This window comes from Pelodiscus sinensis, chromosome 33 (genome assembly GCF_049634645.1).
Source record: "Pelodiscus sinensis isolate JC-2024 chromosome 33, ASM4963464v1, whole genome shotgun sequence".
Classification (NCBI taxonomy): domain Eukaryota; kingdom Metazoa; phylum Chordata; order Testudines; family Trionychidae; genus Pelodiscus; species Pelodiscus sinensis.
This window is the reverse complement of record NC_134743.1, coordinates 11,868,915-11,888,293: the sequence shown is the minus strand read 5'-3', so window position 1 is coordinate 11,888,293 and position 19,379 is coordinate 11,868,915. Positions and strand designations below refer to the sequence as shown.

Sequence of the window (19,379 nt, the reverse complement as noted above, 5' to 3'; positions counted from 1 at the left end):
GCAGCCTGCACAAATCTTCATCCTTTAGGACCAAATAGGAAGGGGAGGGGGCGAGGGATTATTTTCTTTATTCCCACCCCCCCAGCGGAAGGAGCTGTTCTCCGTGTCTGTGTTTACAAACCAAGGAACGTGTTTCTCCCTGGTTTGGTTTTTTTTTTTTTGCCTGTTTCTTGACAAGATTGATTGAAATGTTGGTCTGACTAGAGCAGACCCCAAGTTTAGCGCCCTGCCCTGAAGCAGGACGAAGTCAACCAAGACCTACGGGTTTGTCTAACCCTGTCTAATTCTTTCTTCCCACCCATGCTTCCCCAGAAGGGATCAGACAGGCTGTACACAGCGGGTGTTTAAGTCTCAGCTTGACAAAGCCCTGGCCGGGTTGATTTAGTTGGGATTGGTCCTGCCTAGAGCAGGGGGCTGGATTTGATGACCTTCTGAGGTCTCTTCCAGCTCTATGATTCTATGATTCCCTCCCCTTTCCTTCACCATCATTAATATCCTTTTGCAGTGAGTTCCAGAGGTTGATTATACACTTCAAAATACGTCCGTTTTAACTAGAGCTGGAAGGAAGTTTTCTGAGGGGATGTTTTTCCATTGGAAAATGCTGATTTTAGTGACCTTTTGTTTGGAAGGGGAAAACTCCACCATTTCAGAACATTAAAATGTAGTTTTCCATTCCTGAAATGACTCTTTGTTTGGTCTCTTTAAAGTTTATCTTCCGTAATCCACCGTACTACATTTAAAAAAAGTCAAAATCTAAACAAAACGTGAATTTATTTGCAGAACTGTGTGTGATCAGGAAAAAAAAGTCAAAATCCTGGAATTTCTAGTCCCAATTCAACCCTACTTTTAGCCACCTTGGTGCCAGGGATGTAAAATCTCATTTAATTAGCTAACCAGTTAAACAATATGTTGAACCAGTTAACCGATTAAATGGGACACGTAGGACGTGTTAAAGATGGGCTTGGAGCAGCCCACACACCTACCCTCTTGGCACACTGCTGTGACTGCTGAGCAACCCTACCCGTGGCGTGCCAGAGTGCCCTCTGCCTATGGCTGGTAGAGGGCTGCTCCAGCCCCCACTGGTTAACCATAACCGGCTTACTGGTTAACCATTCACTTCCGAACTTGGTGTCCCCACTGCTAACATTAGGACAGTGGTCCCCAACACGGTGCCCGCATTTGTATGCGCCCGCCAAGTACTCAGGGCTGGCCTGGCCCCGGGCACGTGGCGCATGTGCGGTGCCGGAGCTGGCCCCGGGCGCATGGTGCACGGTGAGCGCCGGCCCCGGAGGCGCCGCAGATTGGCTGCCCGCGCTATGGCCACGTGGCGCATGGGGGGAGCGCAGGCTCTGAGCGTGCGGCACTTGCAGGGTGCGCCAGCCCTGGGCGCACAGCGCTTGGAGAGCGCCGGCCCCGGGCGCGCGGTGCTTGGGGGGGGAGAGTGCCAGCGCTAGTGCCGGCCCCGGGCGCGTGGCGCTTGCAGGGTGCGCCGGCCCCGGGCACGCGGTGCTTGTGGGGAGAGCGCCGGTCCCGGGCGCGCGGCGCTTGGTGGGAGGCCCGGCCCTGGGCATGCGGTACTTGTGGGGGGGAGGGCGGCCCTGGGAATGTGTCTATGGGGGGGCCCCGCCCCCGGGTGCGCAATGGGGGGCTCCGCTCCAGGGCGCCCTGCGAGCAAACAGCCACACCCCTTGGCGCCCGGCAACCTCAAATGGTTGGGGACCACTGCATTAGGAGAAGCCATTGGCTGCCTCCCCTGCCCCGCCCCATTCCTTCTTTGACATTCCCCTGCTCCCATGGGGGTCACGCTGCCCCCCTTTGAGAGCTGATGCTGAAAAGTGCTGGGAAAGCTCGGGGCGATTATCTGCCTGACCCCGGTGAATAGGAGCTGCCAAAGGCCCTGAAGTGTGACAGACCCTGGAGCTGTGACCGGCCCTTTCACCCAGCAGGATGTGCCGAATGCCCCAGGGGACCAAGGGATGGTGGGCGTGGCACTTCAAGCACACCTTGATTTTCTTCTGTCAGGGCTGGGGCATCGGACCGTCCAGGCTGGGTTCCTGTGATTTCCCGCGTGTGCTGGGCGGATGGTTTCCTGTCCAGTGCAGACTGCCGCTGGTGCGGGACCTCTGCATATAAACGCTGGGTAAGTCCTGGTGGGTTTTTAATGGGCACTGCCATGTGGGTTGGTAACTCAGGGTGCCCCTGTATAAAACTATGGGACACCCACATCTGGAATACTGTGTACAGCTGTGGTCTCCTCACCTCAAAACAGATATTTTGGCCTTGGAAAGGGTTCAGAAAAGGGCAACTAACATGATTAGGGGTTTGGAACGAGTCCCATATGAGGAGAGGTTAAAGCGATGGGACTTTTCAGTTTAGAAAAGAGGAGACTGAGGGGGGATATGATAGAGGTCTATAAAAACATGAGTGGTGTGGAGAGGGTGAATAAAGAAACGTGATTTATTAGTTCCCATAATAGAAGAACTAGAGGACACCAAATGAAGTTAATGGGTAGCAGGTTTAAAACTAATAAAAGAAAGTTCTTCTTCACACAGGGTGTAGTCAACCTGTGGAACTCCTTGCCAGAGGAGACTGTGAAGGCTAGGACTATAACAGGATTTAAAGAGAAGCTAGATAATTTCACGGAGGTTAGGTCCATAAAAGGCCATTAGCCAGGAGATAGAAATAGTGTCCCTGGCCTCTGTTTGTGGAAGGCTGGAGAAGGATGGCAGGAGACAAATCGCTTGATCATTGTCTTTGGTCAACCCTCTTTGGGGCACCTGGTGCTGACCACTGTCAGCAGACAGGCTACCCAGTACTGCCGTTCTTATGTTAGGGTTCTTGGTTGGGGCACAGGGCAGAGCCCATCGGTTCAGAGCTGCTAAGAGCAGAGTTATTTGCACTTACGTCCCAGCCAGACTCCCTCGTATCCCCTAACACAGGGCTGGGGGGATCCTTTTTTGGGTCGGGGGCCACAGAGAAATCCGTCGGGCCTTGTAGGAGTTGGGCGGCAGGAGTGGAGCTTAGTGCCTACGGGGCCAAGGGAAACAGAGAGGGCACCATGTCCACAGGGCCGGGGTGCCATTTTCCCTAGGGCCTCCGGGGGGGTGGGGGGGGGGAGTGTGTCTATGGTCTAGGAGCCAGGGCCCACCAAAGATGAATCCGACCCAGGCTCTGGTACATCTCTGCAGCGCTGCCGGCCGGTTCCCCCACCTCTTGGTCCTCAACCCAACTAGACCCGCTTCCCGACGGCTGGTTGCCCCCCGGCCAGCCCCGCTCCCTCCAGCCCCCTCCCAGCCAGCCCTGCTTCCCGGCGGCCGGTTCCCCCCCACCCCCTCTCTTCCAGCCAGTCCCGCCCCGCCCCCCCCGGTCCCTGCTGTTCGGTATTTTTTTTAAACCATCTGGTAACCCTAGCAGGTGGGGGTGAAAAGTGCATGGAAATGCCTGCACAGGCGCGTCTGGGAATGAGATGCTGCTCTAACATCTCCGCCTCTGTTCACTTCCAGCCCCTGCCTCGTGGCGCTGGCCCCCCGTGGCCTGGGAGGGCTCCCCAGGCGCACCATGGCCCGGCATAGCAAGCTGCAGAAGCACGTCCTGAGCCTATACAGGCAGTTCCTGCGCGCCGGCCGGGAGAAGCCGGGATTCCTGCCTCGCATCCAGGCTGAGTTCCGGAAGAACGCCAGCATCCCCCGGGCCGACGTGATGCACATCGAGTATCTGCTCCGCCGTGGCCAGAGGCAGCTGGCGCAGCTCCGAGACGCCAACACCAAACAGATGGGCACCTTTGTCCAAGCCAAACCGGAGGAGCAGTGACCCCTGCTGGTTGGCGCAAGCGTCTGTCTTGTACTGGGACGGTTGGGGGTGAATTCACAGATCAGCCTTCCTGGTTCTCACATCCCTGTGCACCCCTCGTGTCCAAACACAGGTGCCTGGCTTGGCATTTGCTGAGCTAAGGTGTCTTTATTGGCAGCCAAGCTTTTAAACAGTTCAGGTGTGGATGGGTGATCTGGAGGAGATGCTCTTGTTTCCAGGACCTGGTACACAATTCATTCTACCCCTGCTGGCTCCTCTCTTCGGGTATGTCTACACTACAGCGCTAGTTCGAACTAAGCTAATTCGAACTAACGCGTCTAGAACTAAAAACTAGTTTTGCTAATTCGAACTAGCAAGTCCACATTGAGTGGACTCTGAACAGGGCTTAAGGATGGCCGGAAGCAGTGCCAGCAGGGCATCAGAGGAGGACTTAGAGCGTGGAGATGCAGTCTCAGGCTAGCCGAGGGCTGCGCTTAAAGGGTCCCGACCCCCACCCCGGACAGACAGTTCTAAGGGGTGCCCCGCTTGAAAACCAGTCCTGGCTTGGAGTGCCCGGAGTACCCACACTGGGCACATCACACCACTCAGCCATCAGCCCGGCTGCACTTGCCGCAGGCTGCCATCTGGGGAGAGGGGGTAATCGGGGGGCTGCAGGAGAGCTTCCACCCCCAGAAGCCTGCAGAGCCAGCCCAGTCCTCCCCATCGGGGGCTTGTACCCCATTCCTCCCTCACCTCCTTCCACTTACCCTTCCCTAGCCCCCCTTCTTATTGATGTACAAAATAAAGATAACGTTTCTTCCAACATTGACTCTGTCTTTATTGAACAAAACTGGGGGAGACTGGGAAAAGGAGGTGGGAGAGGGGAAGATTAAGGCTGGGAGAGGGGAGGGCAACTAACATGATCAGGGGTTGGGAACAGGTCCCAGATGAAGAGAGGCTACAGAGACTGGGACTGTTCAGCTTAGAAAAGAGGAGACGGAGGGGGGACAGGCTAGAGGTCTCTAAAAGCAGGGGTTGGGTGGAGAGGGTGCATTCAGAAAAGTTCTTCATGAGTTCCCATAAAGAAGGACTAGAGGACACCAAAGGAAAGGACTGGGTAGCAGGCTTGAAACTAGTAAGAGAAAGTTGTTCTTCTTGACAAAGCAAATAGTTAACCGGTGGAACTCCTTGCTGCAGGAGGCTGTGAAGGCTACAACTAGAACAGAGTTTAAAGGGAAGTGAGATCAAGTCATGGAGGTTGGGTCCATGGAGTAGTCTTAGCCAGGGGGTAGGAGTGGTGTCCCTGCCCAAAGTTTGTGCAAGGCTGGAGAGGGATGGCACGAGACAAATGGCTTGGTCACTGTCTTTGGTCCATCCCCTCCACGGTCCCTAGGGTTGGCCGCTGTCGGCAGACAGGCTACTGGGCTAGATGGACCTTTGGCCTGACCCAGGACGGCCATTGTAAGCTCAGGGCTCAGGGTCGGGGGTCTCAGTGGACCCCCTTGATTTTCATGCAAACCTGCTCCTGGGTGGCCAGGCTGGCAGCTCTCCTGCCCTAGATGGCCACTTTCCTGTGCCTAGTGCGGAGATCGTGGACGAGGTCCACGATGTCCGCACTAGCCCAGGAATGTACCCGCCTCTTGCGGTCCCGGGCAAGCTTCCGGGAGCCGCCAGCCTGGTCCCGGGAAGAGGGGGTGGGCTGGGGGACATCGGGTGGGTGGCTCTGTGCCATGAAAGGTGCAGGGTCTGCTGGCTGGGTGCTAGCAGGCTTGCACCTGGCACAGGCACCGTAGCCAGCCCGTGCCCCTTTAAGGGGTCCGGGGCCGGGAGGGGGGCATAGAGTTTCCCTGGTGTTGGCCAGAGTGGCCACCAGGGAAACTTGGGGAGGGCTAGCCTCCCACTCGTTCGAATTAAGGGGCTACACAGCCCTTAATTCGAACTAGTAAGTTCGAACTAGGCTTAAGCCTCGTAAAATGAGGTTTTCCTAGTTCGAACTAAGCGCTCCGCTAGTTCGATTCAAATTCGAACTAGCGGAGCGCTAGTGTAGCGGCTATGAATGTTAGTTCGAACTAACGTCCGTTAGTTCGAACTAACATTGTAGTGTAGACATACCCTTCCATCCTTAGCCAAAGAGGAACAAGCCAGTTAGCCCAGGGAAATAAAAGAAAGGGAGAGCGGTGACGGAAAACCCTGTGTCTGTCATTTTTTCAAATGATCTATCCTGCCTAAAAGCCTGTCAGGGATTGGGCTCTGTTGCAGGAGGTGCTGGCGAAACACTCCGTGGATTTGGGTGCTACAATTCCTGAGTGTCGTCCGCCTTCCTGCCCCCTCCCCCCACCGAAGCGCTTTGGAAGGCTCACAAAGGACAGAGACCTGCCTTTTGAAAATCCGACTCCCCACCGGTGTCTCAAGACAGGCGGCTCTCTCTCGCCAAAAACGGAGGCAGCAGCGTGGGATGACAGGCAGCCAGGTCGCAAGGGGAGGTGCTTTTTAGACCAGTTCCCTCCTGGCACTCCGTACTGCTGCCTCTGTATCAGAGGCAGCAGCACAAGCTGGCAGCAGCCCTTGCCTGGGGGCTGGGTCTGAGCTTCTGGACCTGGTGCAAACTGGAACTGAGCGAGGCTGCCTGCCTGCCTGGCTCCTAACACACTGTAAATGCAGAGCCGCAGAGGGGGTAGGTCCCGGACCCAGCGCGAGCCAGGACTGAGACAGCTGGCCCCTGGGGACTATCGAAAAGTCAAGTAACCGATAAGAAATCATGAGGTTAATTGACTACTCAGTGAATATCTTAACGTCCCTAATCCCTTTTCATAGTTCCCCTCTGGACTCTCTCTCCTAAAGCATGGCCCTGAGATCTGGACACAGTGCTCCAGCTGAGGCCTGCTCCGCGCCAAATAGCTAGGACAGTGACCTCCCATGTCTGCCGTACGTCTCCTACCACGCCCCAGGGCTATGCCCTCTTACTGAAGGGCTTTGTGTCTGAGATCGCTTCTCTCCTAGGCTACGTCTACACAACGAGTTTTTTTGGCAACAAATATGCTAACGAGGGACTCTATGACACGCAATGTCATTTGCATATTTTCTGCCGATCCGTTTTTGTGCTCGGGGTTTGTGCGCAAAACCAAGCCGTGTGGATGTTTACTTTTTGTGCAAAAAACCCCCTTTTCCCACAAGATCCCTATTTCTGCAAAAAGGCCGACCGATCTTGTGCAAAAAGGGGCTTTTGCCTAAAAAGAAAACATCCACATGGCTTGTTTTTGCGTGTTCTTGCGAAAAAACTTGTGGCGCGTCTACACTCTACGTGTGTTCTTGCAGAAGTAAATTTGCAGTAAAACATCAGAGAACAGGGCTTCTTGCACAGGAGTTATTCCTCTCCCCACGATGACTAAGCCCCCTTTGTGCAAGAGCTGTTGTGCAAGAAGGCAGCGTGGACGGGCACCAGGGGCTTCTTGAGCAAGACACTTTTATGGCTAAAATGACCATCAGAGCTTTCTTGCACAAGAGAGCGTTCACACTGCCATGGACGCTCTTGTGCAAAAGCCTATGGCAGGGTGGAGGCACTCTTGCATGAGACCTTTTGCGCAAGAACTCCGGCGTGAAACAGCTCTCGTGCAAGAAGCCTGCAGTGTAGGGCAGGGAGCAGCCTATGAGGGAGGGGGAGGGACCCCTAGTAATGGCTCAAACTTCCCAGGGGGGTGGCCAGAGGCAGGACATTTGCCTGGCAGGGTGAGGGGGGGGCGGTGACCTCACAGGGGCTTTGGGCAGCCCTCAGCATATAAGGCAAAGGGCAGGTGGGGAGGTGATGACCTCACAGAGGGACCCACATCTCAGGCTGATAAAAGCGGGGGGCGGGCCCAGGGGACTTTGGAGACCCCCGGTTGCTTTAGCTCTGGTGCGTCTCCTCCTCACGGTTCCTTCGCGTTCTGTGAGTTCCACATCCCGACACCTTTGTGACGAAGGTAAGAGCCCCCAGGGGTTGGATCCCGCCCGGGGCCGGCTGGGTTCCAGGCAGGCCCAGCCCTCGGTCAAGGGCCAGAAGGTGATTCCTCACCTGGGCTGCGTCCTTAGCGCCACTGGGGCTTTCTCCTGGTTGGTTTCCCTTTTCCTCCATCCCCCCACATTTCTGCTCTGTTCTTGCCTCCTCTGTGACCTTCCCTTGCTGCCTCCCCCAGCTTGGGACCCAACAGACTAGCTGAAGGACGGGGGGTGGTTTGCAGGAGCCGTGGGGCGGGGGATGCAGCCCCCATTGTGGGGACTGGGGAGGTGGGGCTGGAACAAGTCTATGCCGGTGTCTTTGGGGAGAACGCTCCACCCCCCACACCTTAGACTCTCCCCTGATTGGCCAAGAAGGGGCTGTTGATGGGCAGGAGACTCGTGGAATGAGGAGTAACGGTAGTTTGAACTAGGAAGCCTAGTTCGAACTACCTAGTTCGTGCCCCGTGTAGCCGCGCTGCACGGGGTTCGAACGAGCGGGGTTTTAAAAATGGCGGCTCCCCGCTTATGCAAATGAAGCCCAGGAAATTCAAATCCCGGGCTTCATTTGCAAGTGCGGTATGCCTACATTACCCTCCTAGTTCGAACTAGCGGGGTAGTGTAGACATACCCTCAGGTCCTTGCAGTGCCTGTGCAAGACCGAACCGATAAGCAAGGGGCCATTTGGGGGCTGGGGGCAGTCGCTCTGGGGAGCTGGAACCCCTGGATTTCGTTCATCAGGCTGCACCCCAAGCTCCCCTTTGCTCCCCTCATTTGCAGCATGGCCAAACGTTTTCGGCTGTGGTTCAAGAAAGCCCTGAAGATGGCCCCAGGGCCGGTGGGGAGCAGCTTCTCCGTCCCCGCGGGCGGGGAAGCTGGATCCCACCAGCTCGGGGCGACTCGCCCACCGGCCAGGCCCCCCCGGACCTGGCTCCAGAGGCGGCTGGGCAGGCGGGACCCAGCCCAGCGGGGGAGCCGGGTAGGGTGGCTCCGGGGCCTCCTCTGTGGAGAGAAACACCTGCCCCGGGAGCCCAGCCCCCATTACCACCAGGGGGCATCGCCCTGCCCGGCCCCCGGGGACCTGCCAGTCTCCGGGAGCCCCCAGCCCGTCGCTCCCCGCACCAGCCCCTGCAGCTGTGGGTCCAGGTCCGTCAGCAGCAGCGCCTGGGCCTCCAGCTGCAGCCGGGCCACCTCCTGCAGCCGCTCAGACCCAGGTGAGGGGCCGTGAACACGCTGGGCCCAGGGGCTCACCCAGTACCCGGGGGGGGGGGCGGGGAGGGGCAGCCCCAGTGTCTGCCCCGCAGCCAGGGCAATGGATGGGGGGGGGCTGCTTGGCTCTCTTCTTCCTGGTGGGGGCTCTGCTGAGGGCGTTGGCAGATGTGAGGGTGGAAGGGGGATGGGTCCCTGCGAGGGGCGTGTGGGGCCCAACCTGCCCTGGGTCCCTGACATGGGGGCGCGTGACCCCTGCTGGCCGCTGGAGTCACCCTGGTCCCTTCCCTCCCGCACAGAGCCCCCCTGCGCCTCGGCGGAGCTCTGCCAGGAGCGGATGGACTCCCGGGTGGAGGAAGGGGCCATCTACGACATCGAAGAGCAGCTCCACACCCGGGACACGGTAGGAACCTTCTCCACACGGGGGGGACCCGAGATTGTCCGGCCCCTTCCCAGAACGTCCCCCCCCCCTCCGGGAGGGGCTTGTCCCTGGGGATCCCCCTGGGGCCCCTTCTCCTGCATGACCTGGACCCCCCAAGCTGGGGGCTCTTGTCATGCACCAGCTGGGCCCCCACAAGCCTGAGGCAGCAGTTGGGGGGGAGTGCGGGTGCTTGGACAACCGGCAGCTCCCACCTCCACTCCTGGGAGGCCTGAGCCCTGCAGCTGTCCGTGGGGGGCAGGCAGGCCCCAGGCTCACAGACTCTCTCTGGGGTGCAGAGCCCAGCCGCCCTGCAGCGGTTCCTCTTGGCCATCCCCCTCGCCTGCCTCGCCACCCTCCAAAGGGGCGAGGACACCCTGGCGCCGCGCTGCTGCAAGGACACCATGATGGCCAGGATCGTTGTAAGCGAGTCGCGGCGGCCGGGAGGAGGGGAGGGGATACGTGGGGTGGACAGGGGTCTGCCTGGGCCATGGCGGCGGGTGGGGGTGCTGGAAACGGGATGGGTGGAGCCAGGAGGGCTGGAGGTGGACATGGGGAGGGGTGGGTGGGGATGCTGGAGGAGGGAGGGACACAGAAATGGGGCAGGTGTGGGGTGCCGGACAGGAAGGGGGATTCGGGACAGGGAGGGGTCTCCCCGGGCCATGGGGGGCTGGAAGGGAGCCGAGCGGGCTGCTGGGGATGCGCCTGGGGAGCAGGGATGAGGAGGTTCAGAGGCTGGTCACCAGGGCAGGGAGGGGCAGGAGACGGCCTGGGGACAAGGATTGAGCTGGTCCCGGTTTGGGAGGGGGGTGCTGGGAGGGGCCCTGTGCCGGGCAGGGGGGCTACAGGGCAGCGGGAGGCAGTGGGGTTGGATCCTGCTGGGTGGGGGCGCTGGCAGCGTGAGCGTCTCTTGGGGGCCCAGCCTCACACGCCCCTTTTTCCCCTTGGGTCTCACAGGAGATCATGGAGGACTCGCCCCCCCCGCTGGTCTTGGCCGACTGCCTCAACGCCGCCTGCAGCCTCAGGTACCGACCCCCCCGCCGACTCCCCCCAGAGCAGATCCCCTGGCCAGGGAGTGGGAAAGTCTCTGTCTCCTGCTGCTGAATTAACAGCCTCTGCCCCTCTCTCCTGCCAGCACCTTGCAGCCTCCCCTGCGGGCCCAGCTCCTGAGCCCCCTGCTGACGGCGGCCGTGGGACAGACAGTGTCTGGGGACTGGCAGCAGGAGCCCATCCACACTCAGGTACGTCCCTCTGGGCCCTGCTCCCGGGCTGGGCTGGAGCTCCAGAGAGGACGGGGGGGGCAGAGGGAGGGAAGAAGCTGCAGGTTTGGATCCTTCCCTCCAGGTTTCCCGTTGCTCTCCCGGGGGGCCCGTCCCTTCCATGCCCAGCCTGGGCTCCTCCCTGCTCTGCGAGGCGGCTCAGACCCTGCTCAAGGCTGGACCCCGGAGCCAGCGGGTGGCCTGGATCCCCCAACCCCCCTCTGACCCAGGGCTCCCCCTTGTCTTGCAGCAGTTCATCCGGGCCCTTCCCTACGACCTCCAGGCCCTACTGGCGAGCCTCCTCGCCGAGTCCCCAGACACCACCCGGCTGCAGCTCATAATGGAGGTGAGCCCCGTGGGGGGGACGGGGCCATTGTCCCTGCTTCCTCGGGGGGGGGCCGAGAGAGGAGCAGTGTCAGTGGCTGGGGGGGGCACAGTCCGAGAGGAGCCCCAGGCTCTGCCCAGAACCGGCACCTCCCTACGGGTCCTGACCTGCCTCTTTTCCCCCCCAGCACCTGAGCCCGTGGCTGGAGTCCCGCCTGCCCCAGGAGCGAGCCAGGGCCCTTGGCAGCACCACGGCCCTGCTGGGAGTCGCCACCACCCTCCCGGGGTTTGACGTAAGTGACCTCGGAGCCGGGGGTCTGGGGCTGCAGGGCGCGGGGCTGGGAGCGTCCCCGGGAGGCAGAGGCAGGGCCGGGAATGGGCCGGGAATGGGCCGCGTTCTCCTTTCCCCGGGGAGGGGCGACCCTGGGCCCTTCAGGGGGGCTCTTGAGGGACTGGGCCTGGGGACTGGGGAGTGGCCATCAGTGGATCCCCTTGTTCCACCCCCGGAGTGACCCTTCAGTCGGGGCCATTGCTCAGGGTTGTCTCCTCGCAAGGCCGGCCCCGCCCCGCCCCGGGAGGTGTCTCTGTCCGTCCCCCGAGCTCAGACCCGCCTCGGCGGCCGTTTGCATGGGACGTGCAGCCCCAGGATGCTGAGGGACCCCCCCTCTTCTCTCCCCTCAGAACTCCGCCGACTGGCCGAGGATGGGTCACCACGTGGCCCAGCTGGGCCTTTTTATTTCGGACCCATCCGAAGACGTCAGCCGGCTGGCCCGGGAGGGGGTGCACAGCCTGTATCAACTCCTCCTGCACCACAGGGGTAAGGAACCCAGCCGGGACCTGGGCCCCAGGGACACCCTGAGGGTGCCGGCGGCGGGGGGAGGGGACCCAGCCCTTTTCCCCCAGACTGGCCCAAGGGGGGATGCGTCCCTCTGTGTTCCCCTTCTGCCCCCTGTGCCCCTCCATTTGCCCAGGGATGCCTGCAGGGACCCGTGGGAGGGGAAGGGCTCAGACCTGCCAGCAGAATGACCCTGTTGTGTCTCTTGCAGGCCTCAACATCCACCAGGCAGAGGACCTGTGGTGCAGACACTACTACAAAGAAAGATGGGTCCTGGCTCACAGCAACAGCGTGAGGGTGGGAGAGGTAAGGACGCGCTGCCAGGGCAGGGCAGGGCTCGGGGGTGGGGCTGGCTGGGGCCCTCGTGGGGGTAGGAGGGTCTTGGGGGCAGGAGGAAGCTGTGACCTGAGGCAGGGGTTGGGGTGCCGGGTGAGGAGAGCGTCTGGGTGCAGGGTCTGGAAGGGAGTTTGGGGGAGGAGGAAGCTGTTTTAGCCCCAGGAGTTGGGGCCGGGCTCTGGGCCGTCAGCTGAAACCTCCTGTGCTCTTGATTCCAGGTCTTTGGGCAGCTCTTCACAGCAGAGCAGGAGAACTGCTTTTTGGACAAGGCTCTGCTCGCTGCCCGCTCCCCCCTGCGGCGCCCCAGCCAGGCCGGGCTGGTCCTGGCCCACGCCCTGCATGGGCAGGCCCATCAGCTCCTGGAATACATGGTGAGCAGCCGGAGCAGATCAGGAGAGTGGGGCAGGGCCAGGGTCTCCTTCCCATCCCCTCAGGGAGTCCCCCGCCCCTTTCCTCAGGCTGCCCCCACCCCACGTCCCTGCTGGCAGAATCCCTCCTGCCCCTGCGAGCGTCCCTGGGGGTGGGGGAGGCTCTGAACACAGAAACTGTCCTAGGAGGCGGGAGGGGGCCGAGGTGTCAGGAGCTCTGCGGGGGGGGGGGGTCAGGAGCTCACCCTGCGGGCCTGACGGGGGGTGACCAGAGAGCAGGGGGGAGGAGGGTGGAAATGCTGGGGGGCCAGTTCCCCTGAGTCCCCAGGGATGAATGTGACGGATTCTGCTTCCCTTGCAGCAGGAAGACACCCAGTGAGAGCAGCAAGAGCTGAGGAGCCAGCAGCTGCGTCCCCCTCCCCCCAACCCTCCCAATTGTATTGAATTGTATTTACATTCTCATTAAACAATGTTTCAAAAAAACATTTGGATCAGGCTTTGTCAATAATTTGTAATGGGGGGGCCATTTTGGCAACTGATCAAGGGCCACATTTCTACCGAGGGCTTTGGGGTCTGGGACGGGGTGGTTGGGTGCAGAAGGGAGCTTAGGGGTGGAGCCTGGGTGCAGGGGGGGGGTATGATCTGGGGCGGTGGATAGGGGTGCAGGGTCCAGGAGGGGGTATGGGCGCAGGAGAGGACTCTGGCCTGGGGGAGGGGCTCTAGAGGGGTGCAGGGTCAGGGAGGGAGCTGTGACCTGGGTGAAGGGGGAGCAGAAGGTTTGGGGGAGGGGGTGCGGGTGCCAGAGAGGAGTCTGGCCTGGGGGAGGGGTGTCGGGGGGGTGCAGGGTCAGGGAGGGAGCTGTGACCTGGGTGAAGGGGGAGCAGAGGGTTTGGGGGAGGGGTGCGGGTGCCAGAGAGGAGTCTGGCCTGGGGGAGGGGTGTCGGGGGGTGCAGGGTCAGGGAGGGAGCTGTGATCTGAGGGAATGGGGGACGCAGGTTCAGGTGGTCGCCTGGGACAGGCAGTCGGGGAGGGGACGTGGGCGCCAGGGGCAGGCTCTGGCTGCGGAGGTGCCTACCTAGGCAGCTGCGTATGGGGGAGCCCGACTGTCACCTGAGGGGATGGGGGAGCTCAATTTTCAACTGTGGGGAATGGAGGAAATACTGTGGAGTGGAGGGAGCGAGATGGGGGGGGCTGAATTGTTCCCGGAGGGGAGATCTCCCTGGCTTGGGGGGGGGCGTTTCCAGCAAAGCCCTCACATAAGAGGGGGACAGACGGGGGGAGGGAGAGGACGGGGATGGGCAGGGCAGGTGGAAATGGGGAGGGGCAGGAGAAGGGAAGGGGGAGGAGATGGAGGAGAGCAGGGGATAGGAGTGGGGGCGGGGATGAGGAGCAGGACAGAGGCAGGGCAGTGGTGGTGATGGCTGAGCGATGAGAACAGCTCGCAGGGAGCTTAAAGCCAGCAGATGCTTTTCGGCAGAGTTGCCATTTGCCCTGGCGGCTTTGCCAGAATAGCTGTGCCAGCGGGGGGGGGGGGGGTTTGCCACACACCCAAGCCAAGCCAGCTGTGGCGGCAAAGCCTTGTGATGTAACCTAAGCCCTTGGCAAGGTCGGGATCAACCTGCTCTGACAATTTCTCGGACCGGCGGGATGAGAAACAAGGATCGTGCAGGGAGATGGGGATGACTAGGAAGCGAATCCAGGTGTGGGGGGAATATCCTGGGTTGGAGGGTCAGTCGATACCCCCGCCTGCCACTGTCTGCCGGGGCTCTGCCCGCAAGATGGAACCAACAGCTGAGTTTGCTTTTCTGCCCCGTCGTGGGCACAAAAGGCCCAGAGCAGCCTCCTGCTATCTTGGAGGAAAGGGGCCAAAGTTCAGGAAGCAGGTGCCAGGCTGGGCTGGAATCCGCGAGCGCCGCTTTTGCTTTGCCCTTCCTGGAAGCTGGGCTGCAGGTGAGTGGCGGTTTCATCTCTGCTCTTGGGGTGTTTCTCGTGGGTTCCGAGTGTGGATCTGAGAGGGGCTGTGCAGGGGCAGTGTCATGAACGTGCTGTAAGCGTTACAGCCCCTTCTGCGCAGGCTGGCTCCAGCCTCCCGTCTGTCTCCAAGCCCTGGGGGAGAGGCGGGAGGCCAGCAGCATGGCCTAGTGGAGGGGGCAGGGGGTTGGGCGTAAGAACTCCCGGGTTCTAATCTAATGCCACCTAGTGACTAAGGCACAGAGTTGTGTGTTAGACCCTTGCTCCGCAATTCTGCGCTCACTCTCGCGCTGGTGACCTTGGAGAGGCCTTTCAGGTCTCCCTTTCCCTGTCCATCAAAGGCAGGCAAGTGCGATGTAATGCCCTGGAGCAAGTGCTTTGGGACGTGTCGCACAAGTGTGCCTGGCTCACAAGCGTGTCAGCACAGCTGTGTAAAAGCGTGACGAAGGCTTTGAGATCGATGCCGAAGGCGTGTGAGGCTGTAGCTGGCCAAGTGACAGGGAAATGAAAGGTCGGAGTTTGGACAGTTAGATTTTATGGTAATACACTGAGACGAAGCACTTTGGGCGTATAAACGATAATGTCTTTCCAAGTGCGTTAGTTCAAGCCGTGTCCTAGGAGCCAAGAGGTGAGACAAACATGCTTGGTCCTGTCTCGGTGCAGGGGTGGACTAGATCAGTGCTTCTCGACCAGTGGTACGAGTCCCCTTAAAGGTACTCAAGAGATGTCTGGGGGACACGTCAACACAACTGAAATTTGGAGAAAACTGAATTTTAGTTTTCAGTTTGACAGCGCTTTATTCTTTTTGTACCTTTTACACCCAAAAATGCCATCGCCCGCCCGGCTACGATGCAGTTGTTTAAACAAATGTGTTGCAACGGTAGAAAAAAATTGTGTGTGTCTGAAAACTGTAGGTACTGGGGGTACTTACACATTTTTTTTTAAAGGGGGTACATTATAAAAAAAGTTTGCAAAACACTGGACCTATCATGGTCCCTTCCACTCAGACTTTTCTATGATTCTGTGACAGGGCTGGGCGATAATTTTCAGAAGGGGGCCACTTAATGGATTTTGGTATGGGGTCATAGGCCGGCTCCACCCACAGAAGGGGCGGAGCCTGAGGCAGAAAGGGCGGTGTTGTGGACTAGCCCACCCTCAGAGTTCTCCGCGGCTGAGGCTTTCAATTAAAAGCACAGAAAAGAGCTCACAGATTTGCCACTACTGGCAGCTGTCCAGCGTGGCTACAGCTTTTTAAAGGGCTCGTGGCTCCTGCCCCTGCTGTAACCATGAGCCGTGAATCATTTAAAATTGGATCCTGCTGCCTGAGTCCCCACTTAGAATTCGGCGGCATGGGCAGCAGGATCTAAACACAAAGTGGCCATATCACAGTGTTAGGTGGGTTGCATCTTACCCAGCCCTGTTCTCTGAGCTGGTTTCGAGTCCTCCGTGTCCTCCTTGTGGTCTGACAGCTGCAGATTTACTGCCTGTCTCCTCTCGTGGCCCAGCCTAGCCGCAGCTAATGGACTAACTCAGGTTAGCATCACCTGCCCTGTCTTGGTGACTCTTCACAGCTGAACGGCCTATAAGGCATCGTGCTGGTCTTCTGATCTCTTGGTGACTCCTCTGCGTTCTGTTTATTTCTTTCTCCCTAGCTGGCCGATTGAGTCAAACCCTGTCAGTGCGTGAAGGCCCCAGGAATTACGAGTGCGATGGTCTCCCATATCCAAGGTAATCGGCTGCTAGTAATGGATGGGCTGCTTGGTTATCAGGTTAGGCTGCACAAGCCAGGTCTATGGGACCCCATGGCCAGCTGGCACCTTGTTCACAGGGAGGCAGCTGTACTAAGCTGAAAATGGCTGGAGGACACCACCATCATTAGGCTCCAGAGTTACAGCACTCGCTCCTCGTCCGAGGCAGGCAGCACAGCTTAGCAGCTCATTGGGATGTCTCCTTTTTAGTTGTGAGATCTGGGCACTTTAGAATGGCTGTAGCTATTTAGCAAAGGTGCACAGCTATAGGCATGGGGGTTTCCAGCTTTATTCACCTAGGTGGCTGATTCCAGGAAGCAAGGGTGTGTGGGGGGGGGGGGGGAAAGGGGGGAGTCCTGTACAGAGGGTTCCCTGGCCCCTCCGCTTCCATGGCTGGGCAACTGCCACCAGGTGGATTAGAACCTGGGACTTTTGGAGCTTAGGGCAGGAGCTGCTACAGCTTGAGTTATAAGTCAGTTGCCTCTCAGCATAGGCTGAAGAGCTCCCTTGTAATAATTGCTTGCTGGACGTGGTCTCAGTGCCACTCCATAGGATAGTGACCCACATCAGGTGTGTGGGTTACAGCTGCAGGCCTGCTCCCAGCATGCGGATCTGCTCTCTGGGCGGCGTCTATAACTCTGTGGCTGCAGCCCTGCTCCCAGGACTGGATCTGCTCTCTGCCCATAGGCGTGCGCAGCACATTTCATTAGGGTGTGCAGCCAAAGAATGTTTTTAAATGTACTCTTTGACCCCCATTAGCCACACCCCCTGACTCCCATTAGCCACGCCCCCTGACCCCCATTAGCCACGCCCCCTGACTCCCATTAGCCACGCCTCTGGAGGTAACACTTTCAGGGCAATATGGACACATGACCAGAAATAAAAGGTGTCATGTGACCTTCCCCCTCCCCCCCCCCCCCCCCCAAGGACTTTTCCCACCATCCTCTTACCAATAGGGATTAGTTTGGCCCTCACCAACCCCCCCTGTGCAACGATCCTGCAATTGCATTAACCCAATGTGTGAGACATTAACTCGGTGGGTGGGGAGGCTGGGGGAAGTGTTCCCTCTAAGAGTTTCCTCCCATGAGCACAATACATTTTGTGTTGTGCACCAGTACTGAGTTTGTGGCTTGTTTGGATGTGTCAGTGTGGCACCCAAGTTATTCATAAATATCTTATGAACCACTTACCTGTCCCCTCTGCTGCCCTGTCTCCTTCCCTTCCTCCATCAGCTCCCCTGGTGCCTGCTGCCCCCCCAATCCCTCACCCACCTCTGCTGTCCTGACTCCTGCCCTTCTCACTGCCCTCGGCCTTCCCGAGACCTGCCCCCTCCAGCAGCCTTTCTCTCTCCCCCTGTGCCCACTCCTCCAGTAGCCCCACTCTGACCATGTGAGCTACCCCTCCTCATCCCCTCTTCTAACACCTCCCTCTACACACCTGTCCTGCCTCTCTCCTCTGGTGCTGGTCCCTCTCCTGCAGGTGTCTGCCCTTCTGCTTCACCCCCCGGACTCCCTGGCACCTGCACCTTCCCTTACCCTTGCACCCTCTTGGTGCCTCCCCCTTCCCTCACTGCCCCTGCCCACTTTGCCCACTCCCTCACCACCCTCTGCCCCCGTTCCCCTCATGCCCCTGTGCCTTTACACGTGCCTTGCTCCATCTCCGCCTTCCTCATGCCCACCCCTTCTTTCAAGCCTTCTCCCAGCACCTCCCCTTCTCCCCTCTAGCCCCCAAAGCCCTTCCCCTCTCCTCTCCTAGCATCATCCTGTCCCCTCCCTCACTGACACCTCCCCTCCTGCCCTTTTCCTCATTGTCTCCACTTGGCCCCTGGGCATTTGTCTCTCTCCTACACCCTGACCCTTGGTGCCTTCCCCTTTCATCTCCTGACCTGCCCCCCTCCCCTCAGCACAAGCCCTTTCCTCTCTGACCCTTACCCCCTATTTTTCCCTCCTCTTCCAGCAGCCGCCAGCTGGTCTGTAACAGAGTTCTAGGGTCGCCCTGACTGTGTCACCCTTCTGGTGCTCCCCCTACTCTGTCTGTCTTAGGTTTCTCAGCCCCCTTTTGGGCCACAAACCCCCACCCCGCAGTCTCAGGTTCCCAAAGTTCCGGCAGTCCCCATCACTTAGTGCCTGCGCTGGGTCTGACTCGTAGGGTTGCGAGGTAGACCCTCCCCCCAAAAAATGGACACACTTGATCCTGGGCAGGGGGGAGGGAGGAAGAGGGACTGGCTGGGGGGGGGGGGCAGGAACTGGCTGGAAGGAAGAGGGGATGGGAAGCAGCTCTGGGGGGGAAGGGCCAGATCCTGACCCTGGCCCCCCCTTCTCCCTCCCCGAGGCCAGTCATGCTGCCCCTGACCCCCCCTTCCTCCCTGAGGCCAGTCGCACTGCCCCCGATCCTGACCCCGGCCTCCCCTTCTCCCTCCCTGAGGCCAGTCATGCTGCCCCTGACCCCCCCTTCCTCCCTGAGGCCAGTCGCACTGCCCCCGATCCTGACCCCGGCCTCCCCTTCTCCCTCCCCGAGGCCAGCCCTGCTCCCCAGCTCAGTGCGGGCCCCTGCTCTCTCCTTAGCTCAGTCCCACTCTGCCGACCCTGGCTCCCTCCTGGCTCCCTGCTCTGCCAGTCAGGCTGAACTGGGACTTTAGCCTCTCCCCGTTGTTCCTGGGGACTGTCAGTCTCAGGATTTTGATCTCTCATTTCCCCTGCCTTTCACTGAGTTTCAGTAAGGAGCTAGCAGCAATAATGCCTCTACTTTTTCCCCCACTCCTGTGCGGAATACATTTTGTTATGTGCACCAAGGCATGCACGGATGTGCACTGTTACGTCACGTGGAGTTTCACAGCATGTGAAGAAATCACTGGAAATACAGAGAGCTTGAGTAGTTGCAAGTGTCCATTTTATTGCATAGCACGGAGCTAGCTAGAAAAAACCCAAACCAGCTGGGCTGACCCCCAGTGACCTAACGCAGTTACTATAACAACAAGATCTATGTCTACACCCAGTACACCACATGCACCACCTCTAGAAACACATGCTACCGGCTAGCAAACTGGGCAGCATTTGAATGTCTCCTGGCTGGCCGCCCAAGAGCTCAGCTTGCAGGGAACACTGGCTAACCGTCCCCTTCCACCTGGAGAAGGGAGAGACAGGAAAGCAG

At 59.3% G+C, this 19,379-nt stretch overlaps 1 long non-coding RNA gene across 1 annotated transcript; it reads left to right on the top strand.

The window, feature by feature from the left end:
• Positions 1-9,692: 9,692 nt before the first annotated feature.
• On the top strand, positions 9,693-10,629 carry LOC142823358 (uncharacterized). Its single transcript, XR_012898588.1, has 3 exons — positions 9,693-9,810; positions 10,346-10,413; positions 10,524-10,629. It is a non-coding gene; the product is annotated as an uncharacterized LOC142823358 (long non-coding RNA).
• The last annotated feature ends 8,750 nt before the right edge of the window (positions 10,630-19,379 follow it).